General features: G+C 42.4%; 1 long non-coding RNA gene across 1 annotated transcript; it reads left to right on the top strand.

Annotated features, from left to right (window-relative positions):
* Nucleotides 1-1,062: 1,062 nt before the first annotated feature.
* Nucleotides 1,063-6,005, top strand: LOC102121118 (uncharacterized). The gene is made up of 3 exons (XR_276222.5): nucleotides 1,063-1,177; nucleotides 4,579-5,157; nucleotides 5,659-6,005. It is a non-coding gene; the product is annotated as an uncharacterized lncRNA (long non-coding RNA).
* The last annotated feature ends 5,576 nt before the right edge of the window (nucleotides 6,006-11,581 follow it).

The raw sequence follows: 11,581 nt of genomic DNA, 5'->3' as shown, positions 1-11,581 counted from the left end.
TTGGCCAACATTTTTAGAATGAAGAAATTAGTTGCATAACATGTCCCAGGTCCTGTTGCAAATCAATGACAGGTTAAAAAACAGGATTAAAATAAAACCCTATCACATATCTCTTCCTTGTTCTCTGTTTTTAAAATTATATATGCACATATATATGTACAAACACATCTACATATGTATATGTGTATGTGTATGTGTTTACATGTGTGTCTGTGTATCTGTGTATGTGTGTGTATATATATGCTTTTTAAAAAAATAAGGCAGGAAGGGCCGGGCGCAGTGGCTCAAAGCTGTAATCCCAGCACTTTGGGAGGCCTAGACGGGTGGAGAGGTCAGGAGTTCAAGACCAGCCTGGCTAATGTGGTGAAACCCTGTCTCTACTAAAAATTAAAAAAAAAATAGCTGGGTGTGGTGGCGTGCGCCTGTAATCCCAGACACTCGGGAGACTGAGGCAGGAGAATCACTTCAACCTGGGAGGTGGAGGTTACAGTGAGCTGAGATCGTGCCATTGCACTCCAGCATGGGCAACAGGGATGAAACTCCATCTCAAAAAAAAAAAAAATAATAATAATAATAATAATAAGGCAGGAAGAAGAGAAAAAGAAGACCTGCATTTCCCTAAGGGAAGAAGCAAGCAGGGGTGAATGACAGCCTTCAGTGACAGGCAGGGGATGTCAGAGAGAGTCAATGCCAGAGGCTTGGCTCCTGGTTGGGCAGCAGAGGCCCTCAGGGTGACAGCCCTCCCTCCCAAGGCTGGGATACATCAACAGTGAGGTGGAACTATTGATTGAGATCAGAGTCCATCAAGTCCCCACTGCATGAAGCTCAGTTCTCCTCTACACGGACTAGCTCATCTCTGTCAGTACCTTCCCCCACTGTCTCCTGCTATGGTCTGAATGTTTGTGCCCCCCACTCCCCTGCCAAATTTATATGTTGATACCAAATCCCCAGTGCAATCATCTTAAGAGGTGGAGCCTTTGAGAGGTGATTAGGTCATGAAGGCTCTGCCCTCATGAATGGGTTTAGAGCTCTTACAAAAGAGGCTTGACAGAGCTTGTTTGCCCCTTCCCCTTCTGCCATGTGAGGAACATACAAGGCATCATCTATGAGGAACGAGCCCTCACCAGACACTAAATCTGCTGGCACCTTGATCTTGGACTTTCCAGCCTCCAGAATGGTGAGCAATACATTTCTGCTGTTTATAAATTACCCAGTCCAAGGTATTTCACTTCAGCAGCCTGAAATGGACTAACACACCCCCATTCACACATTAACACACACAATCAGACACGTAACACTCACGTACCTGCATACACACAAACAAACCCTTAAATCTACACATGTGCACACTCACAGATGCATACACTTATACACACCCACACAGATCCACATATGAACATACACACACACACAGACTCACACCTGCACATACACTCACACATACACCCCCACATAGTCACACACACTTGCCTATGTGGGAGTCTGAAAACTTTATTTTCGTGCTTTCTGAGGCTCCCTATTTCCCTTGGAATTAAGTTCAAACTCCTTGGCATAGCATTTGGGGCCTGTCACATGGAATCTGAACATGTTTTTCTGGCCCTTTCTCCTCCCACATAGCTCTATCCATGACATCCATCAGGAGGCAATTGGGTTCCCAGCCTGGATTACACTGGTTGGCAGGGAGGCTGTGAGTTGGAAGCCTGACGTTGGGAGCCCTCTTTCCTTGTCTATGCCATTAAAGCCTTCCATCACTATGACATCCCTGAGGGCTGTCTAAGGGAGCAAACCACCTGGTAGGACTTTTCACATGTTTGCTCAAGGTTTTTTAATCTGCCCTAATCCTCCCTATACTGGTTGAACCCTTCTACAAAACACAGACAAAAGCACTACTTAGCAAATCTTTCCTCAATCCCTTCACCTAGGGGAAAACCCTTCCAAGCCCTTCCTCCATACAGAGAACTTCCACAAAGGTCTCTGTATACCTCCCTGTGCCACACACCAGCCCTACACTGAAGATGCTTGGCTTCTTTCATGAAGTCTGTAGTCCTCGGACTCAGGATGGTTAAGTGCTGTATTTGTGTCATTTCAAAGAGTTTAACGGGACACCTTGTACAAATCAGGTGCTCTAAAAAATCATTTATTTATCTTTGATATAAAAAGGCTATTACATTTTTTGGTCAGTAAATTCTTCCATAGTTATTTGGCTCAATTGATAACATTGTGTGTTGAAATGTATCTAAGGCAACAATTTGAGTGTAAATCTTATCTGATCTGGTAAAATTACTAGGCCAATAACTCCTTCCTGAGATTGGTTTACGTGAATAGCTCTTCCCTGGGCTGGTCTTAGGGGAAATGGAATCCTGGGGAGACCAGATGTGCAAGGATATCAGCGAAGGGCCAGTTTTATGGGATCAAGCTCTTGGTGGGAAGCAGGAAGAGGCAGCTAGGTCATAAGATAAAGGTGAGAAAATTTTAGAAAAAGCAATGCAGAGAAGGAAGGAGACAGGAAGAAAGACATAACTTAACAGAACTTAAAAGTCCTATTTCTCTTAATTAAAATTTTTTGCCTTGACAGGGCATGTCAGACCATAGGGTCAAAACTGAATTAAGAGGTTTGGGCAAAAGTATTCCCATCGCACTTTCTAAGTATTTGTTGACGTGAAAATTTTTTCACTAGAGCAGTTCAGTGATTTTTGCTTTGTTGTCCACTATTTTAAAAATGATCTCCCACATGAAGAGCATATCAGCTTTTATATAAGCTACCATGGGTTATGAGCTCTTAAGAGGAAAATGTCTATCCCAGTAAAAAAATATTATTATTGCTACTTTATTACTTTTGAATTCAGCTGAAGCTTCACGTTGGGGCCATTGGGACATCTTACACGCATTGCTTTGATCTCTACGTTATTTATTTCCATATCAGCATGAGTTTTTTCCTGGGGAACCTCTAGTTTCTGGCTGAGGGATTCTTTGGCAGTGCGGATGCTGTGTCGAAAAGAGTAGGTCCCTGGGATTTGCCATACAGTTCAGCATGTAGATTTACCTTTGAAGGCTTAAACACTATCCGAAGTGGGGTTGGGAAGAGTTATTTTTTTCCTCTTACCTCTGAGTCCAATTACCTAATAAAGATTCATCATTCCTTTTGTCTGAGGAGCCCTGTGACCTAATTTTGCTCCTTGCCTCGTTTCAGATATCGCAATCCATTTTTTGTGCATTCTGCTTCCCTAATGAAATCCACATGTCTTAAATCAATAAAGCCATTGTTTAACTTCCTTCCCTTAAGCAGTGCCTTTTGCAGGATCTATTTTGTTTGCATACTTGTTTGTAGGAAACACATCTCCTTATCTGGAATCTTCCCCTTCTCCCTCCCACTTTGAGATCTTTTTCTTATCCTTTCTTTTAATGATTATCAGTTTGATGGTGTGTGGCTATTAAATGCTCTTTAATGGACTAGTCAAAAGAAAATTTTGTTTATGCAGGTTTTCTTTCTTGTTAATTGTTTGTTTTAGATAGGTCAAAAAATTTACAGTGGAAAATTCAATGTGTTTGTTCAGTATCTTTGTATACACTTAGACTGTAAAAGCCCCCCTGTGCAAACTTCAGAAACTCAGTTTTTATTGCCTATTTTCAGACCCCCCCCGTCTATCCCTTTTTCCATTCAAGAGCCACCACTAAGAACTACTGAGTACTACTAGATCTTTTTGTACGTTTGAGGCTCCTAGATCATGACAAGACCCTCTTAGTGGCTTTCTGTTCCTAATAAACCTAAAACTCTTGAAAGTTGCCTGATATGAAAGTCAGGCTACTTTCACAGGGAATATTTTATTCATCTCAAAATCCAGGGATTCAACATAGAAGCCAACCTGAGAGGAAGAAGAAAACACCCATTCATACCATCTCTGGGGCTTTGAGCCTTGCTGTAAAAAGTAGTTCTCCATCCCATCATTGACTTTCAACAGAGTTGGTCAAGGGCTGGCCCCACAGCACTTCCTGTAAATCCTCCAGGAATTTTTCCTTTCCAGTTTCTCATGGAAGAAAGTGTGAGCTGGGTTATCAAGTAGGTGCTTGAATATGGAGGATGAGGATGAGGATGGTGGAACACTGAGTTCCACTTATCATCATTCAAATTCTCTTGGATTCAACCTTGCCCAATGGGAGAGCTAGAAGAAGGGACAAACAAATGGCGGATCAGACCTTCTACTGTTCACACATTCTTCGTGACCCCATTTTTTTTTCTTCCTTCATTATCTTTCTTGGCCTTTTTGTGGGCTCCTGCCTGCATCTCTTTTTCTCATTTTAAGCCTCTTGCCAGAGTCAGAGCAACTGTCCTCTTCCCACATCCTCTTCGTTTTCTGAAGTTTTATTTAAATAATATCCTAAAGGTGAAAAGAATGCCTTTTCTTTACCTGAAAAGTTCCACTGTTACCATTCTGGGCTTGATGTGAGAAGGTGAGCTTGGAATTAAATCCTCGCACGCAGCAAAAGTAATTAGCTAGTCACTTTAAAAATAAACAAAAACGCAAAAACCCCAAAACCCAAACCCTTCCACTACTGCTTTATGGACATCTTTCCTTTCAGGGCAATCACTGAAATGTAAAGGAATGAGCACAGTGTCCTGCTTTGTTTATCTGAGAACCACTAGCAGCTCCCAGACACTTCTGTTTTCTTCTTGAAAGACAGAAAGAGAGAATCCGGCTGTATTTGCTCCAAGGGTCAATCCCTTCTTCTGTCTTCCACATTCTCTCCTGCTGGGCTCTTCCTTCTTCTGAAACATTCCCTCTTCAACGTCTAGGATGACCTCTCTCACTTCAAGTCCTTTCGAAAGTCAAACATTTCCCGCGGGTTGGCCTCCTTTGGCGCTCCACTTCCTTTCTTTCTTTGAACTGGGGAGGCAAGAAGACAGTCGAAGCGGAGCCAGAAGGCCAAGCTTAGCTTCACGGTGCCTGATGTCCTGTAAAAGGGGACACCATGTGGAAAAGCCGAGAGAGTTCCAGGAGTAGGATTCAAGACATTCTGCTTTCTGCTGGTGACAAGATCCACAGGTGGTCTGCAGGACTGGAGTAAGCCTGGAGAAGCCTTACGGACCCTCCACACCTAACACTAGCTTGAGGCCAGGCTCCCCGTCTCCCTCTCCAGCACGCTCTTCTCTGTACACAGGTATTTGTTTCTACCTTTTCCCTTAATTTGCCGAGGCAGCAAAATGGGGTGCTTTGAACATTATCAGGCGCTGCACGGGGATTGCAGCAGTGGTGGCACAGCAGAGCTGGTGCAACCAGCTGGTCACACCCTTATTGTTGTCATCATGATTTACTGACTGGGCGGTGCTGCTATGGTAAATGTATGCCTGAGTTAGAAATGGGTCTGAGATGTCTTAAAACAAGACAGATTGTATGTAAGGAGAGGAACAGCAAACAGGTTTCGTTTTGATTGCTAGTCCCAGTACTGGCATCTAGAGTGAGATGTTAATAAAGATTTTGAAGCTTTCTTCTGGCCCAACAAGTGGGTGATTGGTTATGGGAGACAGGAGTGGCAGCAAGAGTATTTTCCTTTGGGTTTACTTCTTCTGCTACCAGAGGAGGACATGATTGAAAGGCAAAGGGATTAGCCATCTCCCTTGATTCCTGGTCTGAACCTCTCATTCCTTGCTATGTTTCTCAGGACCTCTTTGGTGCCTCCCAATCCTGATGTATCCAGTCTCACTCCATAAGTTCATTGGAAAGAAGAGTGAAGAGAGAACCAAGGGAGCAGAGACTCAAGAAAGAGAAGAGAGCTTCATATGTCACACTCCCAGGGAGTATAAGGAGTGTGTGTCCAACTCCTCCACCCGTAGCTGGGAAAGTTGGAATAATTCTAACCTCTTTGTGTGTGATAACTCCTCAAATTCTAGCATGGTATAATAGAGGCTTGTTGTAAGAATTAGATGAGATGATCTATAAAAGCTCTTGTAATATTTTACTGGCTTTATAAATGTCAACTATTGTCATTAAAGTATATATAAGCTCTTGCTTTTCCTAGTACAAGCTCTTCTCCTGTGATGGCCCAATGGCATCCCTAATGATTTCATCATGCCCTGGTCCATGTCAGGGTTCCTCCCTTTTGGGACTCTCTGAGCTTCTTTTATAGATAGAATATGTGGCTTTTGGGGAAACAGAGGTATTGCAGGATTGGACCATAAGTCCAAAAGGAATCTTGACAGTCTTCTAATTCCCACATTAGAAATTCATAGGATGGAGCAAGAGCTGGGCTGGAGAGGATTTTCAGCATCCTCAGCAGGTCGATGGGGACTTGGATAAAACCATAATGAAGATGGTGAAGGGTGCAGGGTCTTCCTGCTTCCCTTTCATCCTTTCCAACTTCCCAGCTGCCCTTCCTTCTGGCACCCAGGGCTCACCTCAGTGTGTGGTCTAGGATGGATCCAGGACTTTTCTCATGAGCTCTATAAACTTCATTCCCTGGGAGGAGCATCATGGTTGGGCTTTAGGAAGTCATCTGATTCTGGTGATATTTACTGGTAGAAACGGCTGATATATGGGATCACTTGGCAGTATTTAATACTTTTTAAAAGAGAAGGCCATTAACCAAGATTATGGTAGAATGTGGTACATTTTTTAGCCTGGAGGGCCTTTCATGCTCCACCAATATTTCAGAAAATCAGGAGTTAGTAAATCAGTACTGTTGGCTGCTAGTCAGTGATTCAGAGAGCCTTCTCCTCAGCCATATTGGGGTTTTATAAAAAAAAAAATTCAGGAAGGAGATTGTCTACTTCGTCACATAACTCTCCTTGACTGTTCAATAATCCTCACTATCAGGATGTTTTCTCTTGTATCTAAGCTAAATCCTGTCCGTGCTGTTTGATCCATTTTATTTCCTCTTGTCCTACCCTCAGTGGAAACAGAAAACAGCTGGTGACTGTTTCTTGCACACAACAAAGGATTCTGGTTTTTAAGCCTATTCGATTAAAAGGAAACTCACTAAAGCAGCCACCCCCAGTGCAGAGCTCTGGGGCCCCAATTCTAACTGCTGGGCTAGGGTCTTGCACTTCAGAAAACCAGAGGCACCACCATACACCAGTTTTATGTCCTTGCCATGTGTGTGACAAATCCTGTGTTTAACTTGGGCGAGCTTCAGAAGGTTCTCGTTGTACCACATTCCAACTAAGAGCCTGCCACAGGAGGCCTGCATTTGAACCCTGTTGATGTTCTCCACAACCTTTCAGACTTCCCTAATGGAGCCGACAAAGTAGCTGCCGCGGAGGACATGGATACTGTCACCATCGTGGAAACATGGTGTTTATCCACTTGGAAAAAAGGGAGAGTATGGAGAGTGTCAATACGTAAAACTGCAGGGCCAATTCCCTGTGCATTCTCCTTTATACTATTCAGCATTTCATTTCATGGAGCAAGACTCCTTAGCCAGCTTGGTGAAAAAAAAAAAAGAGGAGACAGGTTTCATTTGTAATGTACTCAGGACTCTGACTTGAATGTGGTTAGAATACAAGTCTATGCTAAAAGGTTCTCGCCAGTACAACAAAAACATTTCTGAAATAGAAATCAATGTTCAGGTTTTTCCCTGGCAAGTTTATCTTTGCTGTATCATCCACTGCTTTTCAAGTAGGATCTAGGGACTGGTGTAGAGTTTCAGAAAGTAACTCATAATAATAAAAACGAACATTTATTGAACACACATGCGAAGTATTTGATGCATATTAACTCCTAATCCTTTCAACAACACTCTGAAGTAGGCACTGCTGCTACCCCCATGATATAGATAAAGAAATTGAGGCACAGAAAGATTAGGAACTTGCCCAAAGTATCTGTTATAGCAAGAGGTAGAGACATAACTTGAATCCAGGCAGTTTAGTTCCAGAGCCCAGACTCTCAGCCAAGCATGACATGACATCTGTGCCCAAAGCCAGGAATCAAATATGGCCACCTGTCTGAAAGTTCATGTTGCTCAATGATGAGTAGTTCGACACATCATTTTTTTTTTTTTTTTTTACAGTGATAAAACAGATGTAGCATGGAGTCTTATGCAAACACACAAAATCAAAGACTTTTTAGTATGCAGTGAATTGCTTCAAGCTGCACCTTGGGGTCCCCTAGGGCATGTACTTCACCTCCCCTGATGTCTGGGGTAGTACTCTGATGAAAAATGTAAGAGCTACAGTGGCGTTCCTTACCTCTTCCTCTTCTCAGTTCCCCTGCACTCAAGCCAGAGGTCAGAGGTCAGATGTTAGGTGCTGATAAAAGAATCTCCTGTCATGTTTTTTTCAACCATTGCTCTATCTCCTTTTCTCTGGTATGGTCAAGGATAGGAAAGGGGTTGTGATGGTTAATACTGAGTGTCAACTTGATTGGATTGAAAGATACAAAGTGTTGATCCTGGGCATGTCTGTGAGAGAGTTGCTAAAAGAGATTAACATTTAAGTCAGTGAGCTGGGGAAGGCAGATCCATCCTTAATCTGGTGGGCGCAATCTAATCAACTGCCGGTGAATATAAAGCAGGAAGAAAAACATGAAAAGGAGATGGGCCTAGCCTTCCAGCCTACATCTTTCTCCTGTGCTGGATGCTTCCTGCCCTGGAACATCGAACTCCAAGTTCTTCAGTTTGGGGACTATTGTGAGACCTTGTGATCATGTAAGTTAATACTTAGTAAACTCCCCTTTATATCTATCTATGTATCTATGTATCTGTCTATGTATCTATGTATCCACCTATGTATCTATCTATCTATCTATCTATCTATCTATCTATCTATCTATCTATCTATCTATCTATCTATCTATCTATCAATCATCTATCAATCATCTGTCTAAGGGTGGATCTGCCTTCCCCAGCTCACTGACTCAAATGTTAATCTCTTTTAGCAACTCTCTCACAGACATGCCCAGGATCAACACTTTGTATCCTTCAATCCAATCAAGTTGACACTCAGTATTAACCATCACAACCCCTTTCCTATCCTTGACTATACCAGAAAAAAAGAATCCTAAAAGAAAAAAAAAAAATCTTGTAGTATTTGTGCCTCTAGAGAACCCTGACTAATACAGAGGCAGAGCTGGGTCATGTCAGTGGCCTTATCACAGGGTGAGAAGGGAGCATTTCCTTAGATGCTGGGGCCCACATCCCAGAAGTAGGGTCTGTGTTCTGTGGCTGCTCAGTCACTCCTTGTGTCCTTCCGGGACTCCTGATGCCCCACCCCCGGTGGACTGCCCTCCCTCCCCAGTGCTCTGGGCAGGAAGAAATGGAGCAACTCTCCATGCTCATCTGCATCTCAGCTGTCTGTTGATGACACCACAAAACTATCAAAAGGTGAGGAGAGTCCTTTCTGGTCTTGATATGTGTTTGTGCCACACTTCACCACACTTCCTGTCTTTCTGGGAATCGGGAACACAGGGTTCAGCAAAGCGGGACCCTTATCAGATCTTCTCCCATTGCCTGTTTACAAGGAGAAGCCAACACACAGCTGGAGGACCTCTTTTGGGTGGGGCTCCAACACCACCACAACCTGTGCTCCCTTTCTCACTCAAGGCTCAATTGCTGGTGAGGAGCGAGTTTGCGTTGGCAAAACAAATTCACTCTGCTGACCTTGTTTTATTCCTTTCTCTTCCCTATTGGATTATTACAAATAAAATGCTAAGAAAGACTGTGCTCATAAAATGCACCTGGATCACGAATAGTGTGCTGAACCAGAGTCTACTTTGAGAATTTTCTCCTTCTACTGTTTATATGACCTTTTTCTCTTCCGTGTGTGTGTTTTTAATTAAACTTTTTATTTTGAAATAACCATAGATTCACATGCAGTTATAAAAAAGAAATACAGAGAGATCTCCTGTACCCTTTACCCAGTTTCCCCCAATGATAACATTCTATAAAACTGTAGCACAGTATCACAACCAGGATATTGATATTGATATAGTCAAGATACAGAACAATTCCATCATTGCCAGGATCCCTCATGTTGGTGTTTTGTAGCCACATCTACTTCCCTCTCTTCTTAACCACTGTCAACCACTAATCTGTTCCCCACTTCTATAATTTTGTCATTTCAATAATGTTAGGTATAGAATTAAATATGGGATTGGCTTTTTTACTGAGCATAATTCTCTAGAGACTATGTGTATCAATAGTTAAATTCTTTTTATTACTGAGGAGTATTCCATGGTAAGAATGTACCAAAGTTTGTTTAACCATTCACTCACTGAAAGACATCTAGGTTGGCCAGGTGCGGTGGCTCATGCCTGTAATCCCGGCACTTTGGGAGGCCGAGGAGGGCATATCACGAGGTCAGGAGTTAGAGACCATCCTGGCTAACACAGTGAAACCCTGTCTCTACTAAAAATATGAAAATTAGCTGGGCGTGGTGGTGGGTGCCTGTAGTCCCAGCTACTGGGGAGGCTGAGGCAGGAGAATGGCGTGAACCCGGGAGGCGGAACTTGAAGTGAGCCGAGATCCCGCCACTGCACTCCAGCCTGGGCCACAGAGCGAGACTTCCTCCCCTGCAAAAAAAATGACATCTAGGTTGTTTTTAGTTTTTGACTACTAGGAAGAAATCAGATATAAAAATTTGTGCTCAGGTATTGGTATGAATGTAAGTTTTATTTCTCTGGGATAAATGCCTAGGAATGTAATTGCTGAGTCATATGGTAGTTGCAAGTTTATTTTTGTAGAAACTGCCAACTGTTTTACATAGTGGCTATACCATTTTACATTCCCACCAGCAATGCATGAATGATACAGTTTCTCTGCATCCTGGTTATCCTAATGGATTGTGGTAATATCTCATTGTGGTTTTAATTTACATTTCCCTACTGGCTTAAGATGTTGAATATCTTTTTGCGTAAATTCGTTGTCATCCGAATACCCTCTTCTGTGAAATGCTCCTTATGTCTTTTCCCCATTTTTCAACCGGGACTGATGAGTTTTGAGAGTTTTTTATATATTCTAGATACTAATCCTTTGTTGAATATGTGGTTTGCAAATATTTACTCCCAATCTGTGGTTTGTCTCTTTATCCTCTTAACAGTGTCTTTTGCAAAACAAAAACTTTTAATTTTGATGAAGTCAAATTTATCAATTTTTCTTTTATGGATCATGATTTTGGTATCAAGCTTAAGAAGTCTTTGCCTAGTTCTAATTCATGAACATTTTATTATATTTCCCCCTAAACATCTTACAGTTTTACATTTAAGCCTGTGGCCTATTTTGAATTAATTTTTGGAGAAAGCATGAGATGGAGGTCTAGGTTCATTTTTTTTTTTTTTTTTTTTTTTGCCTGTGGATGTCCAATTGCTCTAACACCATTTATTGAAAATGGCTGTTTACTCTGCTGGATTGCATGTTCATCGTTGTCAAAAGTCAGTTGGGCATATTTGTCTGAGTTGAGTTCTTCCTTTTTTTTTTTTGGAGATGGGGTTTCACTATGTTGCCAAGGTTGGAGTACATGGCTATTCACAGATGCAATCATAGTGCACCACACCCTCAAACTCCTGGCCTTGAGTGATCCTCCTGTCTCAGCCTCCTGAGGAGCTGGGACTATAGGCACTAGCCATTGTGTCTGGCTTGTGTGAGTTTAGTTTTG

Source organism: Macaca fascicularis, chromosome 4 (genome assembly GCF_037993035.2).
Source record: "Macaca fascicularis isolate 582-1 chromosome 4, T2T-MFA8v1.1".
Classification (NCBI taxonomy): Eukaryota; Metazoa; Chordata; class Mammalia; order Primates; family Cercopithecidae; genus Macaca; species Macaca fascicularis.
Note: the sequence above shows the minus strand (reverse complement) of the source record. Positions and strands in the feature narration are given on the sequence as shown.